Consider the following 23,889-nt stretch of genomic DNA (forward strand, 5'->3'; position numbering starts at 1 on the left):
GAGACATCGCCTGCTTCTTGCAGGGCATTGCCGCTTTAAATGGGCGGTGCCGCAGTTGGGGCACGTCATCACGTTGGCGTTGTGACACTCGGTGCGTCGTTGCACATGCGCAGTGTGGTCAGCTGCTGCTCGCATCTGCGCAGTGTAGTCTTTGGCCGCTTCGTTCTCCCGCCCGTGGTGCGCATGCGTAGAACCCTTGGAAAAGCACGCAAAATGGCCGCCTTCGTCGATGTTCAGGCGCCGCATTAGGGTGATGGCCTGTACACTTTCAGCCTCATGGGAGGCAAACTAGTCGTACTCTGCCAACTTAAGGTGGGAATAGAGACTTTTCGCCTGTTCCTGGACTTTGCACGTCTCGATGGCTACTGGCAGGGTCATATTTTTTATTCTTAGGAGCTGCTCCCACAGGGCATCGGAGTGGATGGCAAACACAATCTGATCCCTGATAAGGGAGTCAGCGGTGTCTCTGTAGTTGCAGGATTGCGCTAGAATGTGAAGATGAGTGAGAAAAGACTGGAAAGGCTCGTCCTTACCTTGAAGGCGCTGCTGGAAGACATAACGTTCAAAGCTTTCGTACGTTTCGACCTCTGGAACTTGGTTTTGTCCTCACCGTCGGCAAAAGTGAACAAATTGAATATTTGGATGGCTATGTCCCCCACAGTCGACAGCAGCAATGCAATTTTTCGGGCATCGGACGCACTTTCAAGGCCCGAGGCCTCAATGTACAGACTGAATTTCTGCTTGAAGACCCGCCATTTGGCGCCAAGGTTCCAGAGATCCGGAGCTGTGGAGGTGCCTAGATCTTTTCTATGCCGCTGGAAGGCACTTCTGGTCGTCGGTGAATTTTATTTCAAAGGTAAATTACTTAGAAGCAGCAGCCACTCTTGGTATCATGTTGTGTTATTCACCCTGGGGTAACACGGACTGCAACACAATGCAGTTAAATGATAGAGCATACACCAAACGTAGGCGTTGGTTCAATAAGATTTATTGAACATCAGTAACGAAGCACACAGCTGCCTTTGGGTTGACTCTCTACTACTCTAAGTAAACTAACATTAACTATCTAGACCAGGCTAGCTTTGATCCACATGCGAAAGGTGCTGACTGATATATACACCCTGACTGTCACTACAGTTGTCACCAGTGGAAATAGACGGAGTGCTGATGCCTCGTGTGTTTTATAGTTGGAAGCCCCCCTCTGGTGTTCTGTCTGGTGATTGGTCGTGTTCTGTTCTATGTTGATTGGCTCACCTGGGTGTCTGTCACTGCCTGCTTTTACCTAATGATGTGCATGGGTGCTTATTATGACAACCACCTCCTTTTACTTTCTGTGCTTCTTTCCGATTCACTGGATATTCAACTCCATACCAGGTCTCCTTGTAACCATGTCCCAGTAATCATCTCTGCAGCCTGCACTCAGCTAGATCAACATTTGTTGGCTATCCCTCATTGCCCTTGAACTGAGTGGCTTGCTTGACCATTTCCAAAGGCAATTAAGAGTTAATTGCGCATCTGGAGTCACCTGTAGGTCACAGACTGGGTAAGGACGGCAGGATTCCTCCTCTAAAGGGCATTAGTGACCTGGATGTTTTTTTTTAACAATAATTCGTGATAGTTTCATGATCACTATTACTGAGCCTAAATTCCAATATCACCAACTGTTGGGGTGAGATTTGAACCTAGATCGCCAGAGCATTGGTCTCGGCCTCTGAATTACTATCCCGGTTATCGTACCACTACGCTTCCGTCTCCCATAATGTGTAGTGCTCATCTACAGGCTGGGTGAGACGAACCACCACAAGTGACCTTTTCTATAATCTCCTATATCTGCAGCTATAATTAAGAGCACTGCTGACATTAGTTCAGTAAGCAACTTTGACTTCAGAGAAATCCAGGCCTGTTGGGATCGTGCATGTCAGCCACATACTAACAGTGTCTGTTCATTAGACCAATGTAGGAACTGGAAAAAAACAGCCAATTAACAGGTCAAGCCAAATAACAAGTACAAGGTGCTGTCCTAATTAACTTTCTGGGGTGTAACAAATGTCCAGTTACCATCACATGAGGTATTTCTCCATTTTTAATTTATCTCAATTTCAAAAGTCAAGAGCCAATTCAGAGTGTTCTTCTTTATCTTTTCTGTTTTAATAATCTATCAAATTCAGGCCCATGTTACATTTTCACTATTGAGTAATCAGTGACCATTGTAGCAAGTCAAAATTGGAAGTTGATTTGAACAGTCGTCCAAAGCATTGGGATTTTGTGGTAGAAATTACAATGGAATTGTCAGCACTCGCTGTCTCCACGGAAACTGACGGCAACTTCTGGAGTCAATACACGCGAATGTTCCCCTTTTCCGTCTGCAGTTTAAAGCTGGTGCCAAGGTAAGGGGATGCCATGGCATACAGTCATGGCAACAAGCCGGTTAAGCAGCCAATCATACTGAAGTATTCACTTACATAAAATCAGAAAGTTAAAGGCAATTAATGTCTATCACTTTTAATTTAAAAAATTTTGAATGGAAAGGAAGTAATAAGGGAAGTAATAATAGCAAGAAGAAAAAAAAAGTATTTGTAAAATGTGAATTGTAAAATGTGAATTGTTTTATCACTAGGGAGAACCTTAACACTGAGGACATCTCTGAAGAGATCCAGAAGCTTCTATGCTACTCCAGGGAGGTATGTTGTGGTATGCTCAGACTGAAACCAAAGGAAATCAATCGAATTGATGGGAACTTCCACTCTTACACCATCAATATCACCGTTAGTCTCGCTGCAAAACCCTTTAAGACGTTACACTTTGTCGAATGAGGCGTTACCAGGTTTTTAACAGTGTACTAATGCTACAACTATTGCGAAACATTCTCAGAGCACTTGTAAAGCTTATCTTATATTTGTGGAATGTCAAATTTCTGCAGAACGATAAAAAAAATCACATTTCTAAAATGCATTTTTTCATTACGTTGTTTATTTTAGCAATTGCTTACTTTGCTGGCAGAAAATGTCAAATAAAAGTGCCTTTAACTGCCTGATTTCTGTATGTGGATACTGCTGTTGGCAATCCTGCACAAACACTTTGACCGCTTGCACCGTATAGTTCAGTTCACTCTTTTCATGGGGTAGTTGATTGGTTTAAAATGTGGCGTTTGTGAGAGGAATTTGATGTATGTTAGTTAACAACATGGCTAGTGCTGCTCCTCTTGTTTCACCTCAGGCGTCCAAGGTAGAATTGCACAAACTGCTTCGATGAAGCGGTGAAGGCTGACAGCTGAGAACTACAGATCAAAGTTCAAAGACAAAAGACGGGAATGACCTCCAAAAACTTCAAAATCATCATCTCTAAAGCAGTGAAAGAAAAATGCGAGCAAAAAACCTTCACTTAGGCAAGGAAGCAGTTGCCCTGGCTCAATGTTTCAATACTTACCAGCCTGATGAGTTGTAGCCCTGCCAATCCTTGCTGTGCCCTCATCGTGTTGACATGACGCATTTCGGACAGTTCTGAAAATCCCTGCATTGACAAAGTCAGAATCTGAGGTCAGATCTGATGTGTTAGGCAGGCTGGGTCGACGTAGACTGCACTTGATGCAGTGTAGCGAGAGACAGACCTCTAACACTGGATAAGATGCAACACAATTTTATTTAACGTCTTAACTAATATTCAACTGTGGGTTGACACTATACTGACTTGACTGGAGACCTAGTACTAGCCTGACCAGACTTACTAGCTACCGCATGGTGTTTGCACTGGCTAGCTCACGAACTCTGACTGTCTCAGAGGCTGGGTCCAGAGAGAGCGGGAAACCTAGTGCCCTCTGGCTTTATAGTGGTAGTGTCCTGTCTGGTGATTGGCTGTTCTGTTCTGTGTGTTTACTGGTCATCCTGTGTGTCAATCACTGCCTGTCTGCACTCCATTATATACATAGATGTATATTATGACATCTGCCCCCTTTTTTTTAGATAATAAAAATTAAGGTGTGTGTGCATGTGGATATGTATATGTGCCTGACTATATACAGAATGTGTTAAAATTAACTTATATACAGAGGAAGGTGTCACTAGTCACAGATTTGGGGAAGATGAAATGATAAAACGGTATTTACAGAGGTCAAAACGATGAGGTAACAAGATGTACAAAAGTTTGTCTATAAATTTAGTCTTTGTGGCGGGCGACGAATTCTTGTTGATCGCCGCAGGGGTGGATCAGGGGCCGCCTGCACTTGGATAGGCGGGACCACTGCCAATGTGGTGGTTGCAGAGGCCGGCAGGATTGCTGGTAGATCGGTGGCCTCGTGGTAGGGCACATCCGGAGGAATCATTGTGGGTGGCGGGGCATTTCGGTCAGGTGGCGGGCGTGGAACTCTACGCTGTGCCTGTCTGTTGCATCGTAGCAAGGAGCCATCAGCCATGCGGACAAGGAACAATCTCGGGCCACTTGCTTAACCACCACAGCTGTGGCCGACCAGCCGCCGTCAGGCAACTGTACACGAACACGATCAGTTGGGACCAGCTCGAGTAGATCCGTGGCATGAGCATCATATGCGGATTTCTGTTGGGCCCGAGACTGCTGCATTTATTGTATGACCGTGAGATGGTCAAGGTCTGGAACATGGATGGCTGGAACTGTGGTCCTCAGAGTGCGATTCATGAGCATCTGCGCTGGAGACAACCCAGTGGACAGCGGGGTTGCTCTGTATGCCAGCAGCGCCAGGCTGAAGTCAGAGCCTGAGTCTGCAGCCTTGCATAGCAACCTCTTAACAATATGGATCCCTTTTTTGGCCTTCCTGTTTGACTGCGGGTAGTGAGGGCTGGAGGTTAAGTGACGGAAGTTGTAGGACTGTGCAAAATCAGACCATTCCTGGCTGTAAAAACAGGGACCGTTGTCACTCATCACCGTGAGCGGTATCCCATGCCTGGCAAACGTTTCTTTGCAGGCTTTGATCACTGCCTTGGAAGTGAGGTCGGACAGTCTCACCACTTCTGGGTAACTGGAGAAGTAGTCGACCAGGAGGACATAGTCACGCCCCTTGGCGTGGAAAAGGTCGGCACCGACTTTGGACCATGGAGAGGTCACTATCTCATATTGCTGCAAAGTTTTTTTGGGTTGAGCTGGCTGAAATTTCTGACATGTGGGGAAGTTGAGGACCATGTTGGCAATGTCCTGGCTGATGCCCGGCCAATAGACTCCCTCCCGTGCTCTGCGTCGGTATTTCTCGACCCGAAGGTGACCCTCATGGGGTTGGCTGAGCACCATAGCTCGCATGCTCTGAGGAATCACGATCCTGTCGAGCTTCATGAGGATGCCGTCCACCACCGTCAGGCGTCCTTGGCGTTGTAGAACTGGGGATATTGTCTCTTCTGCCAGCCATTTGTAAGGTACTGCATCACTCGCTGTAGCAGAGGATCCTTGGTCGTTTCCTCACGAATCTGGATCACCCTCTCATCAGAGGCCGGAAGGTTGGTGGCACACAATTGCACCTGCGTGTCAATGTGGCAGATGAAGTCAATTTGTTCACACGATGTGGTAATGGACCTGGAAAGGGCGTCTGCGACAATGAGCTCTTTGCCTGGCGTGTAGACAAGTTCAAAGTCATAGCGGCGTAGTTTAAGAAGGATTCGCTGTAACCGAGGCGTCATGTCATTTAAATCCTTCTGGATTATGTGGACTAGTGGCCTGTGGTCCGTCTCTACCGTGAATTCTGGCAGGCCATAGACATAGTTGTGAAACTTGTTAATTCCCGTTAGGAGGCCCAGACATTTCTTCTCAATCTGAGTATACCGTTGCTCACTGGGTGTCATGGCTCTGGAGGCATATGCCACAGGAGCCCAGGACGAGGAGTCATCCCGCTGGAGGAGCACCACCCCAATACCGTCCTGGCTCGCGTCACTGGATATCTTGGTCTCTTGGTTGGGTCAAAGAACGCCAGAACCGGGGCTGTGGTGAGCTTCGCCCTCAGCTCACGCTATTACTTCACAGGGGCGGGCAGCCACTGGAACTCCATCGACTTTTTGACGAGATGGCGGAGGGCTGTGGTGTGGGACGCCATATTGGGAATGAATTACCCTAGGAAGTTGACCATTCCAAGAAAGCGGAGGACCTCCTTCTTGTCCTCCAGGGTCTTCATGGCGTTGATCGCCGAAACCTCATCAGCATCTGGCCGCACACATTGCTGCGAGATGTGGTCACTAAGGAATTTGATGTCTGATTGACCGAACGAGCACTTGGCCCTGTTGAGCTGGAGGCCATGCTGGAATACCTGTCTGAGGCGAGTGATGTGTTCTTGGGGAGTGTTGGACCAGATGATGACATCGTCAACATATACTCGCAGCCCCTCGATACCCTCTATCATCTGTTCCATGATGCGGTGAAATACCTCTGAGGCAGAGATGGAGCCAAAGGGCATCCGGTTGTAGCAGTAGCGACTGAATGGGGTATTGAATGTGCACAGCTTGCGACTGGATGCATCCAGCTGTATTTGCCAGAATCCCTTGGAGGCATCCAGCTTCGTGAAGAATTTGCCATGAGCCATCTCGCTGGTCAACTCTTCACGTTTTGGTATCGGGTAATGCTCCCGCATGATGTTGCGGTTTAGATCCTTGGGGTTGATGCAGATCCGAAGCTCCCCTGACGGCTTATTGACGCAGACCATGGAGCTGACCCAATCCGTGGGTCCTGTGATCTTTGACATGATACACTGGTCCTGAAGGTCCTGTAATTGATGCTTGAGGCGATCCTTGAGGGGTGCCGGCACCTGACGTGGTGCATGAATTACAGGGGTGGCGTTTGGTTTGAGCAGGATTTTGTATCGGTATGGGAGTGTGCCCATTCAGTCCAACAGGCTGTGGTACTGCGTGATGATGTCATCAATATCAGCCTGGAAGTTTTCATCAGGTGAGGCCGTCGCCTGTGACGATGACATGGTGTAGACTCGCTGAACCAGGTTCAGGAGCTTGCAGGCCCGAGCACCGAGCATGGATGCTCTGTCAGGTCCGACGATCTTAAACCGCAGCGTCGCTTTAATTGACTCATTGGACACTCCGAGTTGGCACGAGCCACTGGCAGCTATGGCATTGCCATTGTAGTCAAGGAGCTGGCAGGCCGGTGGAAGAATACTTGGTCTGACGCGGATGGTGTCGAGATCGGATTTCGAGATGAGGTTCGCCGATGCGCCGGTGTCCAGTTTGAACCGGATGCGAGCCTTGTTAACTGTGAGGACAGCACACCACTCATCGTCGGGATCTACGCTGAGGATCGGGAGGTGCTTCACTATCTTGGAGAGAGGCAGCGCATGCTTCGTAATGATGCCTACCCGGTATGGGGCTTTGAGGCACTCAGTCTCAGGATCTGTTGGGCTGTCGGGATCGGAATCTGGCATGCCCTGCTGTGTTGAACGGACACTTCTGCGCTGTGGCTGGGATCGCTGGCTGCTGGGCAGTGGAGCAGATCTGCAAAGGGCTGTGTAGTGGCCAAGCTTGCCACACTGTAGACACCGTCGTGCCTTTGCTGGACATTGGCACTTTAAATGGGTGGAGCCACAATTCGGACACATCATGACGCCAACGTCAGCGCGTTCCGTGTGCCATCGCGCATACGCATTGCGGTTGAATGACGTACGCACCTGCGCAGTTTGGCCGTCGGTCTCGTCGTCCCCTCGGTCGTGGCGCGCATGCGGGAAAAGCGCGCAAAATGGCCACTCTCGTCGATGCTTAGGCCCTGCATTTGTGCGATAGCCTGCACCCGTTCCACCTCGTGGGAGGCTAGCTTTGCATTCTCTGCCGCCCTGATGTGGGAGTCCCGATTGTTAGCATGTTCATGGACAACGCACAACTCGATGGCGATGGTGAGGGTGAGCTGCTTGACTTTCAGGAGCTGCTGGCGATGGGAATCGGAGTGGATCCCGAAAACGATCTGATCCTGGATCATGGAATCAGCTGTCGAGTCATAGTTGCAGGACTGCGCGAGGATGCGGAGATGGGTCAAAAAGGACTGAAAAGGTTCATCTTTACCCTGAAACCTCTGCTGGAAAATGTACTGTTCAAAGCTCTCAAACACCTCAATGTCGCAGTGGCTGTCAAACTTCAGCAGGACTGTTTTAAATTTCGTCTTGTCTTCGCCTTCACTGAATGTAAGGGAGTTGTAGATGTGGATGGCTTGGAGAGGAATAGTGCGATCTTCCTGGCATCCGATGCAGCCTCGAGGTCGGTGGTTTCGATATATAGGAGGAACTTTTGTTTGACGATCTTCCAATTTGCACCGAGGTTGCCGGCGATGCGGAGCTGCGGAGGAGGGTGGACGTTTTCCATGTCACCGGATGGCTGCTTGCTGGTCAATGCTGAATCACTCAAGGTAGGTCCATCAAATTACAGCATTACTCACTGGTACCATGATGTGTGAGGCAAGCTGGGACGACGTGGACTGCACTTGATGCAGTGTAGCGAGAGACAGACCTCTAATGCTGGATAAGATGCAACACGATTTTATTCAACGTTTTATCTAATATACATGTTCAACTGTGGGTTGACACTATACTGACTTTTTTTTAATAAATGTTTTTATTGGGTTTTTGAACAAGGTATAATTACCGTTATGTACACAGAATAAGAAACATAAATATATACACATATTTAGAGGAGAAGGACACACCCCAATATAAAAAAAAATACAATAAAATATGAAATAGAATAACTAGAATAACTGGTGGGGTATTGTGCACCAGCTCGACAGCGGCAGCTCTGTACACCTGGCAAAATTACCCACACCACGTAAGTAGGCGACTGCCTGCCGGGGGGATGGGGTGGGGGGAGGGGGAGGGGCGGGGGTGGCGGGGACTGGGGGGGGGGGGGGGAAACACACATTGACACTATACTGACTTGACTGGAGACCTAGTACTAGTCTGACCAGACTTACTAGCTACCACATGGTGTTTGCACTGGCTAAGCTCACAGATTCTGACTGTCTCAGTGGCTGGGTCCAGAGAGAGCGGGAAACCTAGTGCCCTCTGGCTTTATAGTGGTAGTATCCTGTCTGGTGATTGGCTGCTGTATTCTTTGTACTTACTGGTCATCCTGTGTGTCAATCACTGCCTGTCTGCACTCCGTTATATACATAGATGTATATTATGACAACATCTTCATTCGGTTGCCACTTTACTTCCTATGAGCTCTGACCCGCTGACCCCCACGGAGGTTAGCCGTGTATCTCTAAATGCGCACCGGGTAAATGCAGAAGTGAGCAGGACAATGTTGGGTTTCGATATACCAGTTCTGTTGCTGTTTTAATCCCTTGCATGCGCCGACACCCACTCGCATACCAAATCCATGACCCTTCCTGCAGGTTAAAACTCCCCCTTCCTAATCTGCGAGCTATTTTCACAAAGAACAAGATTTAAACCAGATTTTAAAGCCTTGGAAAACATTATGTTCTTTGTTGTAGCCACAAAGAGAAATAATCAGAGGTGTCATACACGCTGAGGTCATATAACATAGCTCACAGGGGTTAATTACAAGTTGCTTCTCAAACAGAGTACTCTGTGCGCTTCACAAAAGCCCGAAAAATACTCTGTTGGCGTCACTGCGTAACACATAACTTTACGCCGGCCAATCGTGTTCCACTGATACATAACTGAAAGGGTCTAAAGTGCTCTCTCTACTATAATATTACTTTTGTCAGGTATTTGAAAACACATTTGCAAGGAAAGGAGTTGAGGATCAGAACAGATCAACCATGATCTTATTGTGATGCGGAACACCCTCAAAGGGCCATATAGCATTATTGAATCCGTACAGTGCAGAAGGAGGCCATTCGGCCCATTGAGTCTGCACCCTACCTAGGATCTGTCCTCCGCCCTATCCCAGTAACCCTCCCGCTAATCTTTTGGACACTAAGGGCAATTTAGCAGGGCCAATCCACCTAACCTGCGCATCTTTGGACTGTGGGAGGAAACCCAGACTAACACGGGAAGAAAGGTCAAACCCCACAGTCGCCCAAAGCTGGAATTGAACCCGGGCCTCTGGCGCTGTGAGGCAGCAGTGCTAACCACTGTGCCACCGTGCTGTGGGTATTCATATGGGATCTCATAGACTCGCTCGCACGGCCTCTTTGTGCCCGACTCAGTGACGTGCCGAGGCTGGTAAATCCCGTGCGTTTGTGAGATTTACAATGCTCCGGACGCCTATCTGATGAGATCTCGTGTGATCCTGTGATCTGGACCATGACCTGTGCTCATCAGTGCAGGAAATGAAGCCAAGTGAGGCCTTGGCGGGCCATTCCTCGCCAAAGCCCAGGGCCCCATTTAATAGTGGGTCAGCATTGCAGGCGCTGAGGAACACCCCGCTAAATGTACCCAAAATGGGACTCTGTTTCTTTTTCAGTAAATTGCCCCCCTTGATCTGAAAGCACTGCCCCACAATGAAAATGAGATTGTTTTGACAGCAATGGTTACTGCAGCTGGTACTGACAATTATACAACGTTAGGGCAACATGAAAGTGGCTATTCCTCATTTACTGAACCAAATGTTTATGGTCTGGTACTGGCTGGAACATCATAAAACACTGCAAAATCCGCCTTTCCGATAACTGCATTAACCCACAGAAATATCCTCTTCTATTTAATCAGAAGAGAATTGTTTTTCCCCTCTCTCCAGGTTGACATTTATACTTTCCCTCGGAGGAACAATCGATATGAGATAATCCAATGACAATGGTTTGTTAATCATTTCTAAAGAGCCGTGAATGGTTTCTCTCGGGAAGCAGAAAATAGTCATTTTTAAATTTGTTTTCTTTTGAAAATGAATCCTTAAAATAAATTCCTGCCAGGAATCAAACCTCGAAAGGTCATCTGTGCATTAAGTATAAGCTGTTTGAAAGGTTGACATTTTTCTTTTATATTGTAAACACAGTTGGATTTTCCAAGTGTTTTTCTTCCCATGCAATGAAAAATATGAAGCACTCAGGAAGTGTTGACAAAAGTAAAAGAGGCACTTTATAGATGGCAAAATAATTGATACTTACTTGATATTCTTTGATCAGTGTCATTCATTTTATCATTTTTGAAAGGAAATGGAATATTCTTAGCAGTACAAAGTTGTGAGCAATATCCTGGGCGCGATTCTCTCAGCCCGGGGTCGGGCTGGAGAATCCCCGCGACTGGGCCACACTCCCCCCCGATGCCATTGGCGCCGGCGTGGTTGGCATGTCGCTGGTCGCGGGCTGCTCTACGCGGCTGGCCTGCCGATTCTCGACCCGGGATGGGTCGAGCAGCCGTAGTTAAAACGCTGAGTCCCGCCGGCGCGTCCACACCTGCTCGCAGCCGGCGGGAACTCTGCGTGCAGGGGTCAAGGCTCTGACCCCGGGGGGGCCTTCGATGCGGCCTGGCCTGCGATCGGGGCCCACCAATCGGCGGGCCAGCCTCCCTGTCCCTCGGCCTCTGTTCCTATGCGCCGACCCCTGTCGCCCTGTCCCATGTTGCGTTGGGGCCGCGCATTGAAGGAGGCCACCGCGCACGCGCGTGTTAGTGCCAGCACCACTAAGTATGTGCCACTGTGCATGCGCTGATCCTGCGGCGCCCAGTTCACGCCAGGATCGGCAGCTGGAGCGGTGTGAACCGCTCCAGCGCCGTGCTGGCCTCCTGTAGGGGCCAAAATTACTCCTGGCAGCGGCCCGTTCACGCCGTCGTAACACACAACGGCATTCACGATAGCGTGGACACTCTGTCACGGGATGGGAGAATCCCGCCCCCATGTTGATGCCTGAGTACCTTTGAAGCTGGACGAGTGTTATGTTCCTGGAAGCTTCATCATTTTTTTTTCCATTTGTTCATGGGATGTGGGCTGACTGCATTTATTACACATCCCTAACTGCCCTTCAACTGAGTGGCTTGTTAGGCCATTTAAGAGGGCATTTTAGACTCAACCCCATTGCTGTGGGTCTGGAGTCACATGTAGGCCAGACCAGGTAAAGAGGGCAGACTTCCTTCCCTAAAGAGATATTAGATGAACAACACACGGCAATGGTTTCATGATCATCATTAGACTTTTAATTCAATATTTATTTTTGTTAGATTCACTTTTCACAAATTTCACAAATTTAGAGAAAGAAAAATAGGCTGGGACATACACATGGGATTAATAATACAATGAATAGACGTTAAAATATAATATTGCTTTGTTGTTTTGAAAATCTATGAAATCATGGAATGGAGAAATTTGTCATTCCACAAATACAAAATTATTTAGGGGTCAGTAAGGTTATTCAATAGTCATTTAATTTCATATGTTTGTAAAGATTTCAATCACAACTCATTCAGCAAGGTATAACTTTTTCAAGGACTTTGATGAGAAAATAGTGTAAAATGTAAAATTAACATTAATGCGACGATGCCTAATTGATTTCCATCAATAAGGATTACAACAGTGCACCCTGTCACGAAGTAGGGCATTATCATTAATAATAATAATCTTTATTGTCACAAGTAGGCTTACATTAATACCGCAATGAAGTTACTGTAAATAAAAACCTAGTCGCTGCATTCCTGCACTTGTTCGGGTACACCAAAGGAGAATTCAAGATATCCAATTCACCTAACAGCACTCGGCTTTCGGGATTTGTGGGAGGAAACCGGAACACCCGGAACTTACCACATGGTAGCACAGTGGTTGGCACTGTGACTTCCTAGCGCCAGGGACCCGGGTTCGATTCCCGACTTGGGCACTGCCTTTGCAGAGTCTGCACGTTCTCCCTGTGTCTGCGTGGGTTTCCTTATTATTCTCCGGTTTCCTCCCACAAGTCCCGGAAGACATGGGCTGGGATTCTCCGCTATCCGGTGGGGCGGGCCATGCAGGCGCTGAGGAATGGCGTGAACCAATCTGGCATTGGGCCGCCCTGAAGGTGCGGAATCCTCTGCACCTTCAGGGGCTAGACCGGCGGCGGCGAGGTTGGCACCGGGGTTGGCACCGTGCCAACCGGCGCCGAAGGGCCTCCACGCGCCGGCGCGAGTTGCCGCATGTGCGGGAGTGCCAACATGTTCTGGAGTGATCCCAGCGCATGCTCAGGGGGGGTTCTTCTCCCCGCCGCCCATGGCGGACTGTTACAGCAGCCAGCGCGGAGGGAAAGAGTGCCCCCACGGCACAGACCCGCTCGCAGATCGGTGGGCCACGATCACGGGCCAGGCCACCATGGGGGCTCCCCGGGGCCAGATCTCCCGTGCCCCCACCCCCGAGAATTCCGCAGGCCGCCCACAGAGTCAAGTCCCACCGGTAAGGACATTGTTTGATTTACGCTGGCGGTACTGGTCAAAAACGGACAGCCACTCGGCCCATCGTGGAGCGGAGAATCACCGGGGGGCCACTGCCAACGGTCCCCGACTGGTGCGACGCGATTCCCGACCCGTCGAAAAACCGGCGCCAGAGAATCCGGCAGCCGGCGGCGGGGCGGGATTCACGCCGTCCCCTGGCCGATTCTCTGGCCCGGGGGGAGGTGAAGAATCTCACCCATGTTTGTTAGGTGAATTGGACATTCTGAATTCTCCCTCAATGTATCCAAACAGGCGCTGGAATATGGCGACTAGGGAATTTTCACAGAACGTCATTGCACTGTAGTTACTTGTGCCACTAATAAAAATTATTATCTAATACCTTCCAGACCAGGTAACATCTTGGTAAACCTCTTCTGTACCCTCTTCAAAGCCTCCGCAACAATCTTTGACAAAGGGTCATCTGGACTCGAAACGTCAGCTCTTTTCTCTCCCGACAGATGCTCCCAGACCTGCTGAGATTTTCAAGCATTTCAGATTCCAGCATCCACAGTAATTTTCTTTGTTACACAACCTTCTGGTAGTGTGGTGACCGGAATTGTACACAATATTTCAAGTGTGGCCTATCTCAGGTTCTGCACAGCTGCAGGAAGATTTGCCAATTGTTATATTCAATGCTCTGACCGACGAAGACACGTATGCCATATGCCTTCTTGACTACTTTATCCACCTGTGTTTCCAGTTTCAGTGAGCTGTGGAACTGCCACCCAGATCTCTCTGCCTGTCAATACTCCAAAGGGTTCTGCCATTTACTGTATACTTAACCCTTGTTTTAGGCCTTCCAAAATACATTACCTCACATTTATCCAGATTAAATTCCATTTCTCCGCCCAAGTCTCCAACCGACCTATATCCTGCTGTGTCCTCTGACAGTCCTCATTACTAACCACAACTCCACCAATCTTTGTGTTGTTTGCAAACTTACCAATCAGAGCAGTTTCATTTCCCCCCAAATCATTTACATATACAACAAACGGCAAAGGTCCCAGCACTGAACCCTGTGGAGGCCTCCATTCAGAAAAGCACCTTTCCACTGCTACCCTTTGTCTGCTATGACCGAGCCAGTTCTGTATCCATCTTGCTAGCTCACCTCTGATCTCACATGGTTTTACCTGTTGTACCAGTCTGACATGAGGGACATTGTCAAAGGCTTTCCTGAAGTCCATTAGACAACATCCACTGACCTTTCTTCATCAATCATCTTTGTCATCTCCTCAGAAAACTCGATCAAGTTAGTGAGCCACAACCTCTCCTTCACGAAGCAATGCTGCTTCTCGCTAATAAGTCTATTTGTTTCCAAATGGGAGTAAATCTTGTCTCAGAGATTCCTCCCGCTGATATAAGGCTGACCATCCTGTATTTACCAGGATTATCCTTGCTGCCCTTCTCAAACAAAGGAACAACATTGGCTATTCTCCAATCCTCTCGGACCACACCTGTAGTCAGTGTGGATACAAAGATTTCTGTCAAGGCCCCAGCAATTTCCTCCCTTGCTTCCCTCAGTAATCTGGGGTAGTTACTATCAGTCCCTGGGGACTTATGTACCTTAATGTGTTTCAATCGCCCAACACTTCTTCCTTTTTGATATCGACATGATGCAGAGTATCTGGATGGATTTGGATTTGTTTATTGTCATGTGTACCGAGGTACAGTGAAAAGTATTTTTCTGCGAGCAGCTCAACAGATCATTAAGTACATGGGAAGAAAAGGGAATAAAAGAAAATATATAATAGGGCAACACAAGATATACAATGTAACTACATAAGCAGTGGCATCGGATGAAGCATACAGGGGTGTAGTGTTAATGAAATCAGTCCATAAGAGGGTCACTTAGGAGTCTGGTAACAGCGGGGAAGAAGCTGTTTTTGAGTCTGTTCATGTCTGTTCTCAGACTTCTGTATCTCCTGCCCGATGGAAGAAGTTGGAAGAGTGAGTAAGCCGGGTGGGAGGGGTCTTTGATTATGCTGCCCGCATTCCCCAGGCAGCGGGAGGTGTAAATGGAGTCAATGGATGGGAGGCAGTTTGTGTAATGGACTGGGCGGTGTTCACAACTCTCTGAAGTTTCTTGCGGTCCTGGGCCGAGCAGTTGCCATACCAGGCTGTGATGCAGCCAGATAGGATGCTTTCTATGGTGCATCTGTAAAAGTTGGTAAGGGTTAATGTGGACATGCCGAATTTCCTTAGTTTCCTGAGGAAGTATAGGCGCTGTTGTGCTTTCTTGCTGGTAGCGTCGACGTGGGTGGACCAGGACAGATTTTTAGGACAGGAATTTGAAACTGCTAACCATCTCCACCTCGGCCCCGTTGACGTGACAGGGGTGTGTATAGTACTTTGCTTCCTGAAGTCAATGACCAGCTCTTTAGTTTTGCTGGCATTGAGGGAGAGATTGTTGTCGCTGCACCACTCCACTAGGTTCTCTATCTCCCGCCTGTATTCTGACTCGTTGTTATTCGAGATCCGGCCCACTATGGTCATATCTGTCATAATATCCACTCATGTATATAATGAGATGCAGACAGGCAGTGAGTGACACACAGGATGGCCAATGAACACACAACACAGAACAACCAATCACCAGACAGGACACCACCACTATAACGCCCACAGGGCATTAAAATTCTCCCTCTCTCAGGACCCAGCAACTGAGACAGTCAGAGTGCACAAGCTAGTGAACACTATTACCATGCGGTAGCTGGTAAGTCTGGTCAAGCCAGTAAGAGGTCATCAGTTGGATTAGTAGAGTGTCAACCCACAGCTGAACATGTACAGCAGTCCATAATTAAATAAAACAGTGTTGGATCATCTCCTGTGTCAGATGTTTGTTTCTAGCTTCCCTGCATCCAGTTGCAGTCAACGTCGAACCAACCTGCCTAACACATCAGTATCGTCAGCAAACTTATAGATGGAGTTGGAACCAAATTTTGCCACGCAGTCGTGTATGTACAGGGAGTAGAGTAGGGGCTAAGTATGCAGCCTTGTCAGTATTGAAGACTATTGTGGAGCAGGTGTTGTTGTTCATTCTTACTGATTGTGGTCTGTTGGTCAGAAAATCGAGGATCCAGTTGCAGAGTGGGGAGCCAAGTCCTAGGTTTTGGAGCTTTGATATGAGCTTGGCTGGGATTATGGTGTTGAAGGCGGAGCTGTAGTCAATAAATAGGAGTCTGATGTAGGAGTCCTTGTTGTTGAGATGCTCTAGGGATGAGTGTAGGGCCAGGGAAATGGCGCCTGCTGTGGACCGGTTGCGACGGTATGTGAATTGAAGTGGATCAAGGTGTTCTGGAAGTATGGAGGTGATGTGCTTCAGATCAATACACTCTTCACTGGACTCATCATCCACCAAGTCCTTTTCTTTGGTGAATTCTGATGCAAAATACTCATTAGTACCTCACCCATTTCCTCTGGCTCCACGCATTGTTTCCCTCCTCTGTCCTTGAGTGGACCAACTCTTTCCTTGGCTACCCTCTTGCTTTTAAAATACTTACAAAAAGCATTGTGATTCTCCTTAATCCTGGTTGCCAATGATGTTTCATGGCACTTTTTAGCCAAGTTCCTTCCTACTTTCTTCATATTCCTCATGGGCTTCATCTGTTCCCAACCTTCTGGCCCTTACGAATGCTTCCTTTTCTTTTTGACTAGGCTCACAATCTCCCTTGTTCCAACGTCCCTGAAATTTCAAATACTTATCCATAGTCATACTTACCAAACCATACATTCCAGTCAATGTCCCAACATCATCCTTCTTGGTCAGTCCTGTCCGACCAGCAGAATAAACCAACAGAGAATGTTGGACTGTGGGAAGAAACCAGAGCACCCGAGGGAAACCCACGCAGACATGGGGGAGGAAGTGAAAACTCCACGCAGTCAGTAACCCGAGGCCGGAATTGAACACGGCTCCCTGGACCCGTGAGGCAGCAGTGCTAACCACTGTGCCATCCTGCCGCCCAACCTCAACATTGACTCCAGACCATATGGAGTCTCATAGCAGCAGGTCAATCTCAGCCAAGAAACAACTCCTGCTGATTACCACTTGCCACGCTCTGCCAACTGATGTATCAGTACTGCTCCATACTACACACCACTTGGAAGAAGCACTGAGGATGGCAAAGGCACGGGATGTACTCTGGGAGGGGTCTTCAATGCCCATCACCAAGAACAGCTGGTAGTAACACTATGACTTAACTGTTGGAGTCTTGAAGCCAGGCTGCCCTCAAAAGCTGATGATGGAGCCAACAAGAGGCAAAAGACCCTTTTACCATGTCTTCAATCTACCCATCACAGATACTTCTGTCCATGATAGTATAGGTAGGAGTGTCCACCGTTATGGTCTTTGTGGAGGAAAGTCCTGTCTTCACATTGAGGATAGTGCCCAATTTGTTTTGGACCACTACTGTGCCAAATCGGTAGTTTCAGTACAGAAATGAAAAAATAAAAATCGCTTATTGTCACGAGTAGGCTTCAATGAAGTTACTGTGAAAAGCCCGTAGTCGCCACATTCCGGCGCCTGTTCGGGGAGGGTGGTACGGGAATTGAACCGTGCTGCTGGCCTGCCTTGGTCTGCTTTAAAAGCCAGCGATTTAGCCCAGTGTGCTAAACCAACCCGTACAGATCTAGCAGCTCAAAACTGGGCATCCATGAGGCACTGTGGGCCATCAGCGGCAGCAGAATTGTACTCAACACAATCCGTAACCTCATGGTCTGACATATACCTTACTTTACCAATACCATCAAGCCAGGGAATAAACCCTGGTTCATTGAGGAGGGCATGTTAGGCACAACACAAAAAAATACCTAAATGTGGGTAGCAAATAACACCGGACTATATGAGACACAGTGGAAGCAGCAAGTGATAGACAGAGCTCAATCCTACACACAACCGATCAGATCAAAACTCTGCAGTCCTGCCACGTCCAGTTGTGAATGGAGTGGTACAATTAAACAACTGATCATAACCCATCTTCAGCCAGAAGTGCCAAGTGGATGTTCTCTTTCAACATCTTCCTGGAGTCTCCTGTCTGCAGCCAATTGAATTAACTCCACGTGATATCAAGAAATGGCTGAAGGTACTGGATGGAGCAATGGCTATGGGTCTTACATTTTGGTGCTGGTATGGAAGACTTATTTTCAAGACAAAAACAGAAAATACTGAACAATCTCAGCAGGACTGACGGCATCTGTGGAGAGAGAAGTGAGCTAACGTTTCGAGTTTGCATGACTCTTTGTCAAAGCTTTGATGAAGAGTCATTCAGACTCAAAATGTTAGCTCCCTTCTCTCTCCTCAGATGCTGTCAGACATGCAGAGATTGTCCAGTATTTTCTGTTTTTGTTTCAGATTCCAGAATCCGCAGTAACATTTAACTTGATTTCAAGAATTTATCATACCCCTGGCCAAGTAGTTCCAGTGCAGCTATAATGCTGGAATCTACCAGACAATGTAGAAAATTGTCTAGATACATCCTTTCTACAAAAAACAGGACAAATCTAATCCAGTCAATTACCGTTCCATCATTCTACCCTTGATCTTCTCTGATGGAAGCTGTCATCATCAAGCTATCAAGTGGCACATATCAAGTGGCACATAAACAGCAACAATTCTTCTCGTTGATGCTCAGTTTAGGTACTGCCAGGGCTGTTCAGCTTCTGACCTAATTACGCCCTTGGTCCAAACATGGTCAATATAATTGGATTCAATAGGTGAGGTGACAGTGACTGTCCTTGACATCACAACAGTATTTGAATTCCTATAGTATCAAAGAAGCCTAGCAAAAACAACGTAAATGAGCTTTAACGAAAAGCTCTCCAATGGTTGGGGTCATACCGAGCACAAAGAAAGATGAAAGATGGTTGTTGGAATTCAATCATCTTAGCCCCAGGATATCACTGCAGGAGTTTCTCAGCGTAGTGCCCTAGGCCCAACAATTTTCAGCTGCTTCATTCATCTATCCTCCATTGTAAGGTCAGGAGTGGGAATGTTCACTGCACCAAGTTCAGTACCATTTGTGACTCTTCAAATATTGAAACAGTCTGTGCCCATATGCAGCAAGACCTGGACAATACTCAGACTTGGGCTGATAAGTGGCAAGTAATATTGTGCCACATAAGTGCCCGGCAATGATAATGCTCAACAAGAGCGAATCTAACCACCTTCCTTTTAAAAAAATAAATTTAGAGCACCCAATTCATTTTTCCAATTGAGGGGCAATTTAGTGTGGCCAATTGACCTGCCCTGCACATCTTTGGGTTGTGGGAGTGAAACCCAAGCAAACACAGGAAGAATGTGCAAACTCCACACAGTCAGTGACCCAGAGCCAGGATCAAACCTGGGACCTCAGCGCCGTGAGGCAGCAATGCTAACCACTGTGCCACCGTGCTGCCCTAACCACCTTCCTTAGATGATTAATGACATTACCATTGCTGAATCCCCCACTATCAAAGTCCTGGAACTATCACTAACCAGAAACTTAACTGGATCAGCCACTTAAATATAGGGGCGGCTTGGTAGCACAATGGTTAGCACTGTTGCTTCACAGCTTCCGCTTCCTCCCACAGTCCGAATGTGTGCAGAATTGGCCAAACTAAATTGCCCTTAGTGTCCAAAACAAAGGCGAGGTGGGGTTACTGGGTTACGGGAATAGGGTGGAGGTGTGGGCATAAGTAGGGTGCTCTTTCCAAGGGCTGGTGCAGACTCAATGGGCCGAATGGCCTCCTTCGGCACTGTAAATTCTATAAATTTCTATGAAATTGTGACGACAAGAGCAGGTCAGATGCTGGGAATTCTGTGACAAGTAAGTCACCTGCTGACTCCCGCACCTGCAAGGCAGAAGACAGGAATGTGATGGAATATTCTGCACCTGCATGGGTGCAGCACTAACCACACTCAAGAAGTGAAAAAAACATTCAAGGTGAGTAGCCTGCTTGATCGGCAACCCGCCTAAACATTTAGTCCCTCCATTACAATCGGTGCTCAATGGCAGCAGAACGCCTTCGTCAAAACTTCCCAAAGCTATGACCTTCAGCAGCCAGAAGGTCAAGGGTCGCAGATGCATGGGGACACCGCCAGCTGCAAAGTCCACTCCAAGCTACATGTCATTCTGACTAGGAACTGTATCACCGTTCCTTCATTGTTGCTGAGTTAAATACCTGGAACTCCCTCCCTAACAGCACTCTAGGTGTAGTTATGCCACGTGGATTGTAGTGGTTCGAGAAAGTGGCTCGCCACCACATTATTAAGGGCAATTAGGGATGGGAATAAATTCTGGTGACACATACATCCCATGAAAGAAGAAAGAAGTGGGAATCATCTTGGATTCTAAGTTCTAAGTAAAAGCACTTTTGATTTCACAAGAACAATGTAACGCGATGTACAAAGTAAGCAAGATGTTTGTTAAGATACATTAGTCACAAAGGATGGCTTCATTATGGCAGTATTTTGACCTGTATTCAACGACTATATTAACGATTTTGGCAAGTGGAGTGCACCTTAATTTACGCCAGCAAAGGAATCAGGGTCACCCTATTAATTAATGATCAATTATTATAGTCACCAACTGAAATTAAACATTACTTAATCATCAGTTTCAAAATATGTATGTGATTAACTCCGATGGTGTTGGGTTGAGTTATTTACATTACATGTGTCATTTCCTAATGCACTTAAGGACTCAGTCGGCAGTTAATTATGATGAGCTTCCTCGAATCAGTAACTAATTATTCCTGCGTTCTCCCCGTATGCGTGGGTTTCCTCCGGGTGCTCCGGTTTCCTCCCACAGTCCAAAGATGTGCGGGTTAGGTGGATTGGCCATGCTAAATTGCCCGTAGTGTAAGGATAATGGGGGGATTGTTGGGTTACGGGTATACAGGTTACGTGGGTTTAAGTGGGGTGATCATTGTTCGGCACAACATCGAGGGCCGAAGGGCCTGTTCTGTGCTGTACTGTTCTATGTTCTATGTATGTGCGGAGGTTTCCTCCGGGTGCTCCGGTTTCTTCCCACAGTCCAAAGATGTGCGGGTTATGTGGATTGGCCATGCTAAATTTCCCTTTGTGTCCAAAAAGGTTAAGTGGGGTTATGGGCATAGGGTGGAGGTGTAGGCTTGACATTCCTTTCCAAGGGCCGGTGCAGACTTGATGGGCCGAATGGCCTTCTTCAGCACTGTAAATTCTATGATTCAAGCACATGCCCTAATAAGTTAAACAATGGGAGGAAGTCAATGCATTTTTGTAGTTAGAATAGGTAACTGTTTTATCAATGGTACCTGTACCCAGGTCACAGTGCATGGAAGATCAGGGTTGGATAAGTCAATCATTGGACGGGAATCTCTGGTCTGCAAGCTACATTTTTCTCGGCGGCGTGCTGTTCAGTGGTGGCGGGATTCTGTCTTCCCACTGAATGTCAATATGATTTCTCATTGTATCCCCCCCACTGTGAAACCTGCTAGCAGGAAAAACTGAATGGTGACAACCAGAGAATTCTGGCCAATGTTGTCCAGAAATGAGGTTAAGTGCAGAGAAGAGCATATGGGGTCGGATATGCAGGCGGCCGTCAGGTTTGACTCAGGAAACACGTAATATTCTTGGTACATGCTAATTATAATCATTTAGAAGGGCAGCAGCAGCAAGGTGGCACAGTGGTTAGCACTGGGACTGCGGCGCTGAGTACCTGGGTTCGAATCCCGGCCCTGGGTCACTGTGTGGCGTTTGCACAATCTCCCCGTGTCTGCGTGGGTTTCATCCCCACAACCCAAAGATGTGCTGGTTAGGTGGATTGGCCATATCTTTTTATTAAAACAGTAAAACATACAAGGCCAAACTGTACAAACACTCATTTTGTGTTGGAGAAACAGGATATCCTCCCCTCAGTACCAACGTACAGGGGAGGGGGGGGTCGGATACTCTGATTATTAAAACAGTTCACAACATGTTTCTCCAAAAAACAAATGGTTCAAGCACTAAAGTTTGCGCTGGAGAGACCATAACCTCGCCTCTGTACCAACAGAAGGGAAAGGAAGGGGGGAGGTGGGGAGAGAGGGGAAAGGAGGAAGGTGGGGAGGGAGGGAGTCAGAGTGTTGGTGAAGTGGGGGCCCAATAGGGCACTGCCTGAACTATCTACAGAGGCAGAAAAACAAAAGAACTTTCAATTATGTTGGCCAGGCTAAATTGCCGCTTAATTGGAAAAAGAAATAATTGGGTACTCTAAATTTATTTTAAAAAAATTATAATCACTTAGGCATAGAGGCAGCAATAAGTGTGTTACTCATTGATTACCTACTTCTCAGGTGTGGGTGGGGACTGCAAAAAGGCTACCATTGGCGAGGTGATCCAACAATGGATCAACTGCACCAGCTCGACCTTCTATGGACTACGACAGCGAGTACATGACAACAAAAACCTCCATAAGTCAACAAAAAGACCTTTGTGTACAGAACAATTATCGCCACCACACTTCTGTACTGCAGCAAGACCTGGATTGTGATTCAGTGACACGTAACAGTGTAAGAGAAATTCCATCGTCAATGCTTCTGCTGCATCCCCTAGATTCAATGGAAGGACCATTAAACACATGATAGTGTCTCCCATAAAGCCAACTCCACCAGCATTCAGGCAAAGCTTCTGCAAAATCAACAACAATGGACTGGACACAGTCTGGGTGGTTGAAAAGCGTCTCCTCCACCAGGTCCCGTTTTCTTAATGCTCAAATGGCCAATGTCAATGGGGGGGAGCAAAGAAAATGCTTCAGACACCCTGAAGCTCCCCGTGAAGCATTCCATTTGCCCACTGATTCAGCTCCATGACTTGACATTGAGATCAGCTTCTCTTGCTTGCCACTCCCAAAGAACAAGGAACAAAGAACAATATAGCACACGATCAGGCCCTTCGGCCCTCCAGGCCTGTACCGGTCATGACACTAACCTTGGCCAAAACCCTCAGCACTTCCTTGTGCTGTATCCCTCTATACCCATCCTCTCCATGTATTTGTCGAGATGCCTTTTGAATGCCCTTAATGTATCTGCTTCCACAACCTCTCCTGGCAACATGATCCATGCACTCACCACACTCTGTGTAAAATACCTGCCTCGCACATCTCCTCTAAACCTTGCCCCACGGACCTTAAACCTATGCCCCCTGGTGACTGACCCCTCCACCCTGGCAAAGAGTGCCTGCCTATCCACTCTATCCATGCCCCTCATAATCTTGTAGCCCTCAACAGGTCACCCCACAATCTCCGTTGTTCTAATGAAAACAGTCCGAGTCTATTCAGCCGCTCCGCATTTCTAACAAACTCCAAACCAGGCAAAATCCTGGTAAAGCTCCTCTGCACTATCTCCAAAGCCTCCACATCCTTCTGGTAGTGTGGCGACCAGAATTGTTCGCAATATTCCAAGTGCGGCCGTACCAAGATTCTATAGAACTGCAGCATGACTTGCCAGTTTTTATACTCGATGCCCCATCCAATGAAGGCAAGCATTCCGTATGCTTTCTTGAATTTCTTGTTCACTTGTGTTGCCACCTTCAAGATCTGTGGACTTGCACGCCCAGATCTCTCTGACTTTCTATATTCCTAAGCGTTTCGCCATTTACTTTATAT

This window comes from Scyliorhinus canicula, chromosome 4, assembly GCF_902713615.1.
Source record: "Scyliorhinus canicula chromosome 4, sScyCan1.1, whole genome shotgun sequence".
NCBI classification, from domain to species: domain Eukaryota; kingdom Metazoa; phylum Chordata; class Chondrichthyes; order Carcharhiniformes; family Scyliorhinidae; genus Scyliorhinus; species Scyliorhinus canicula.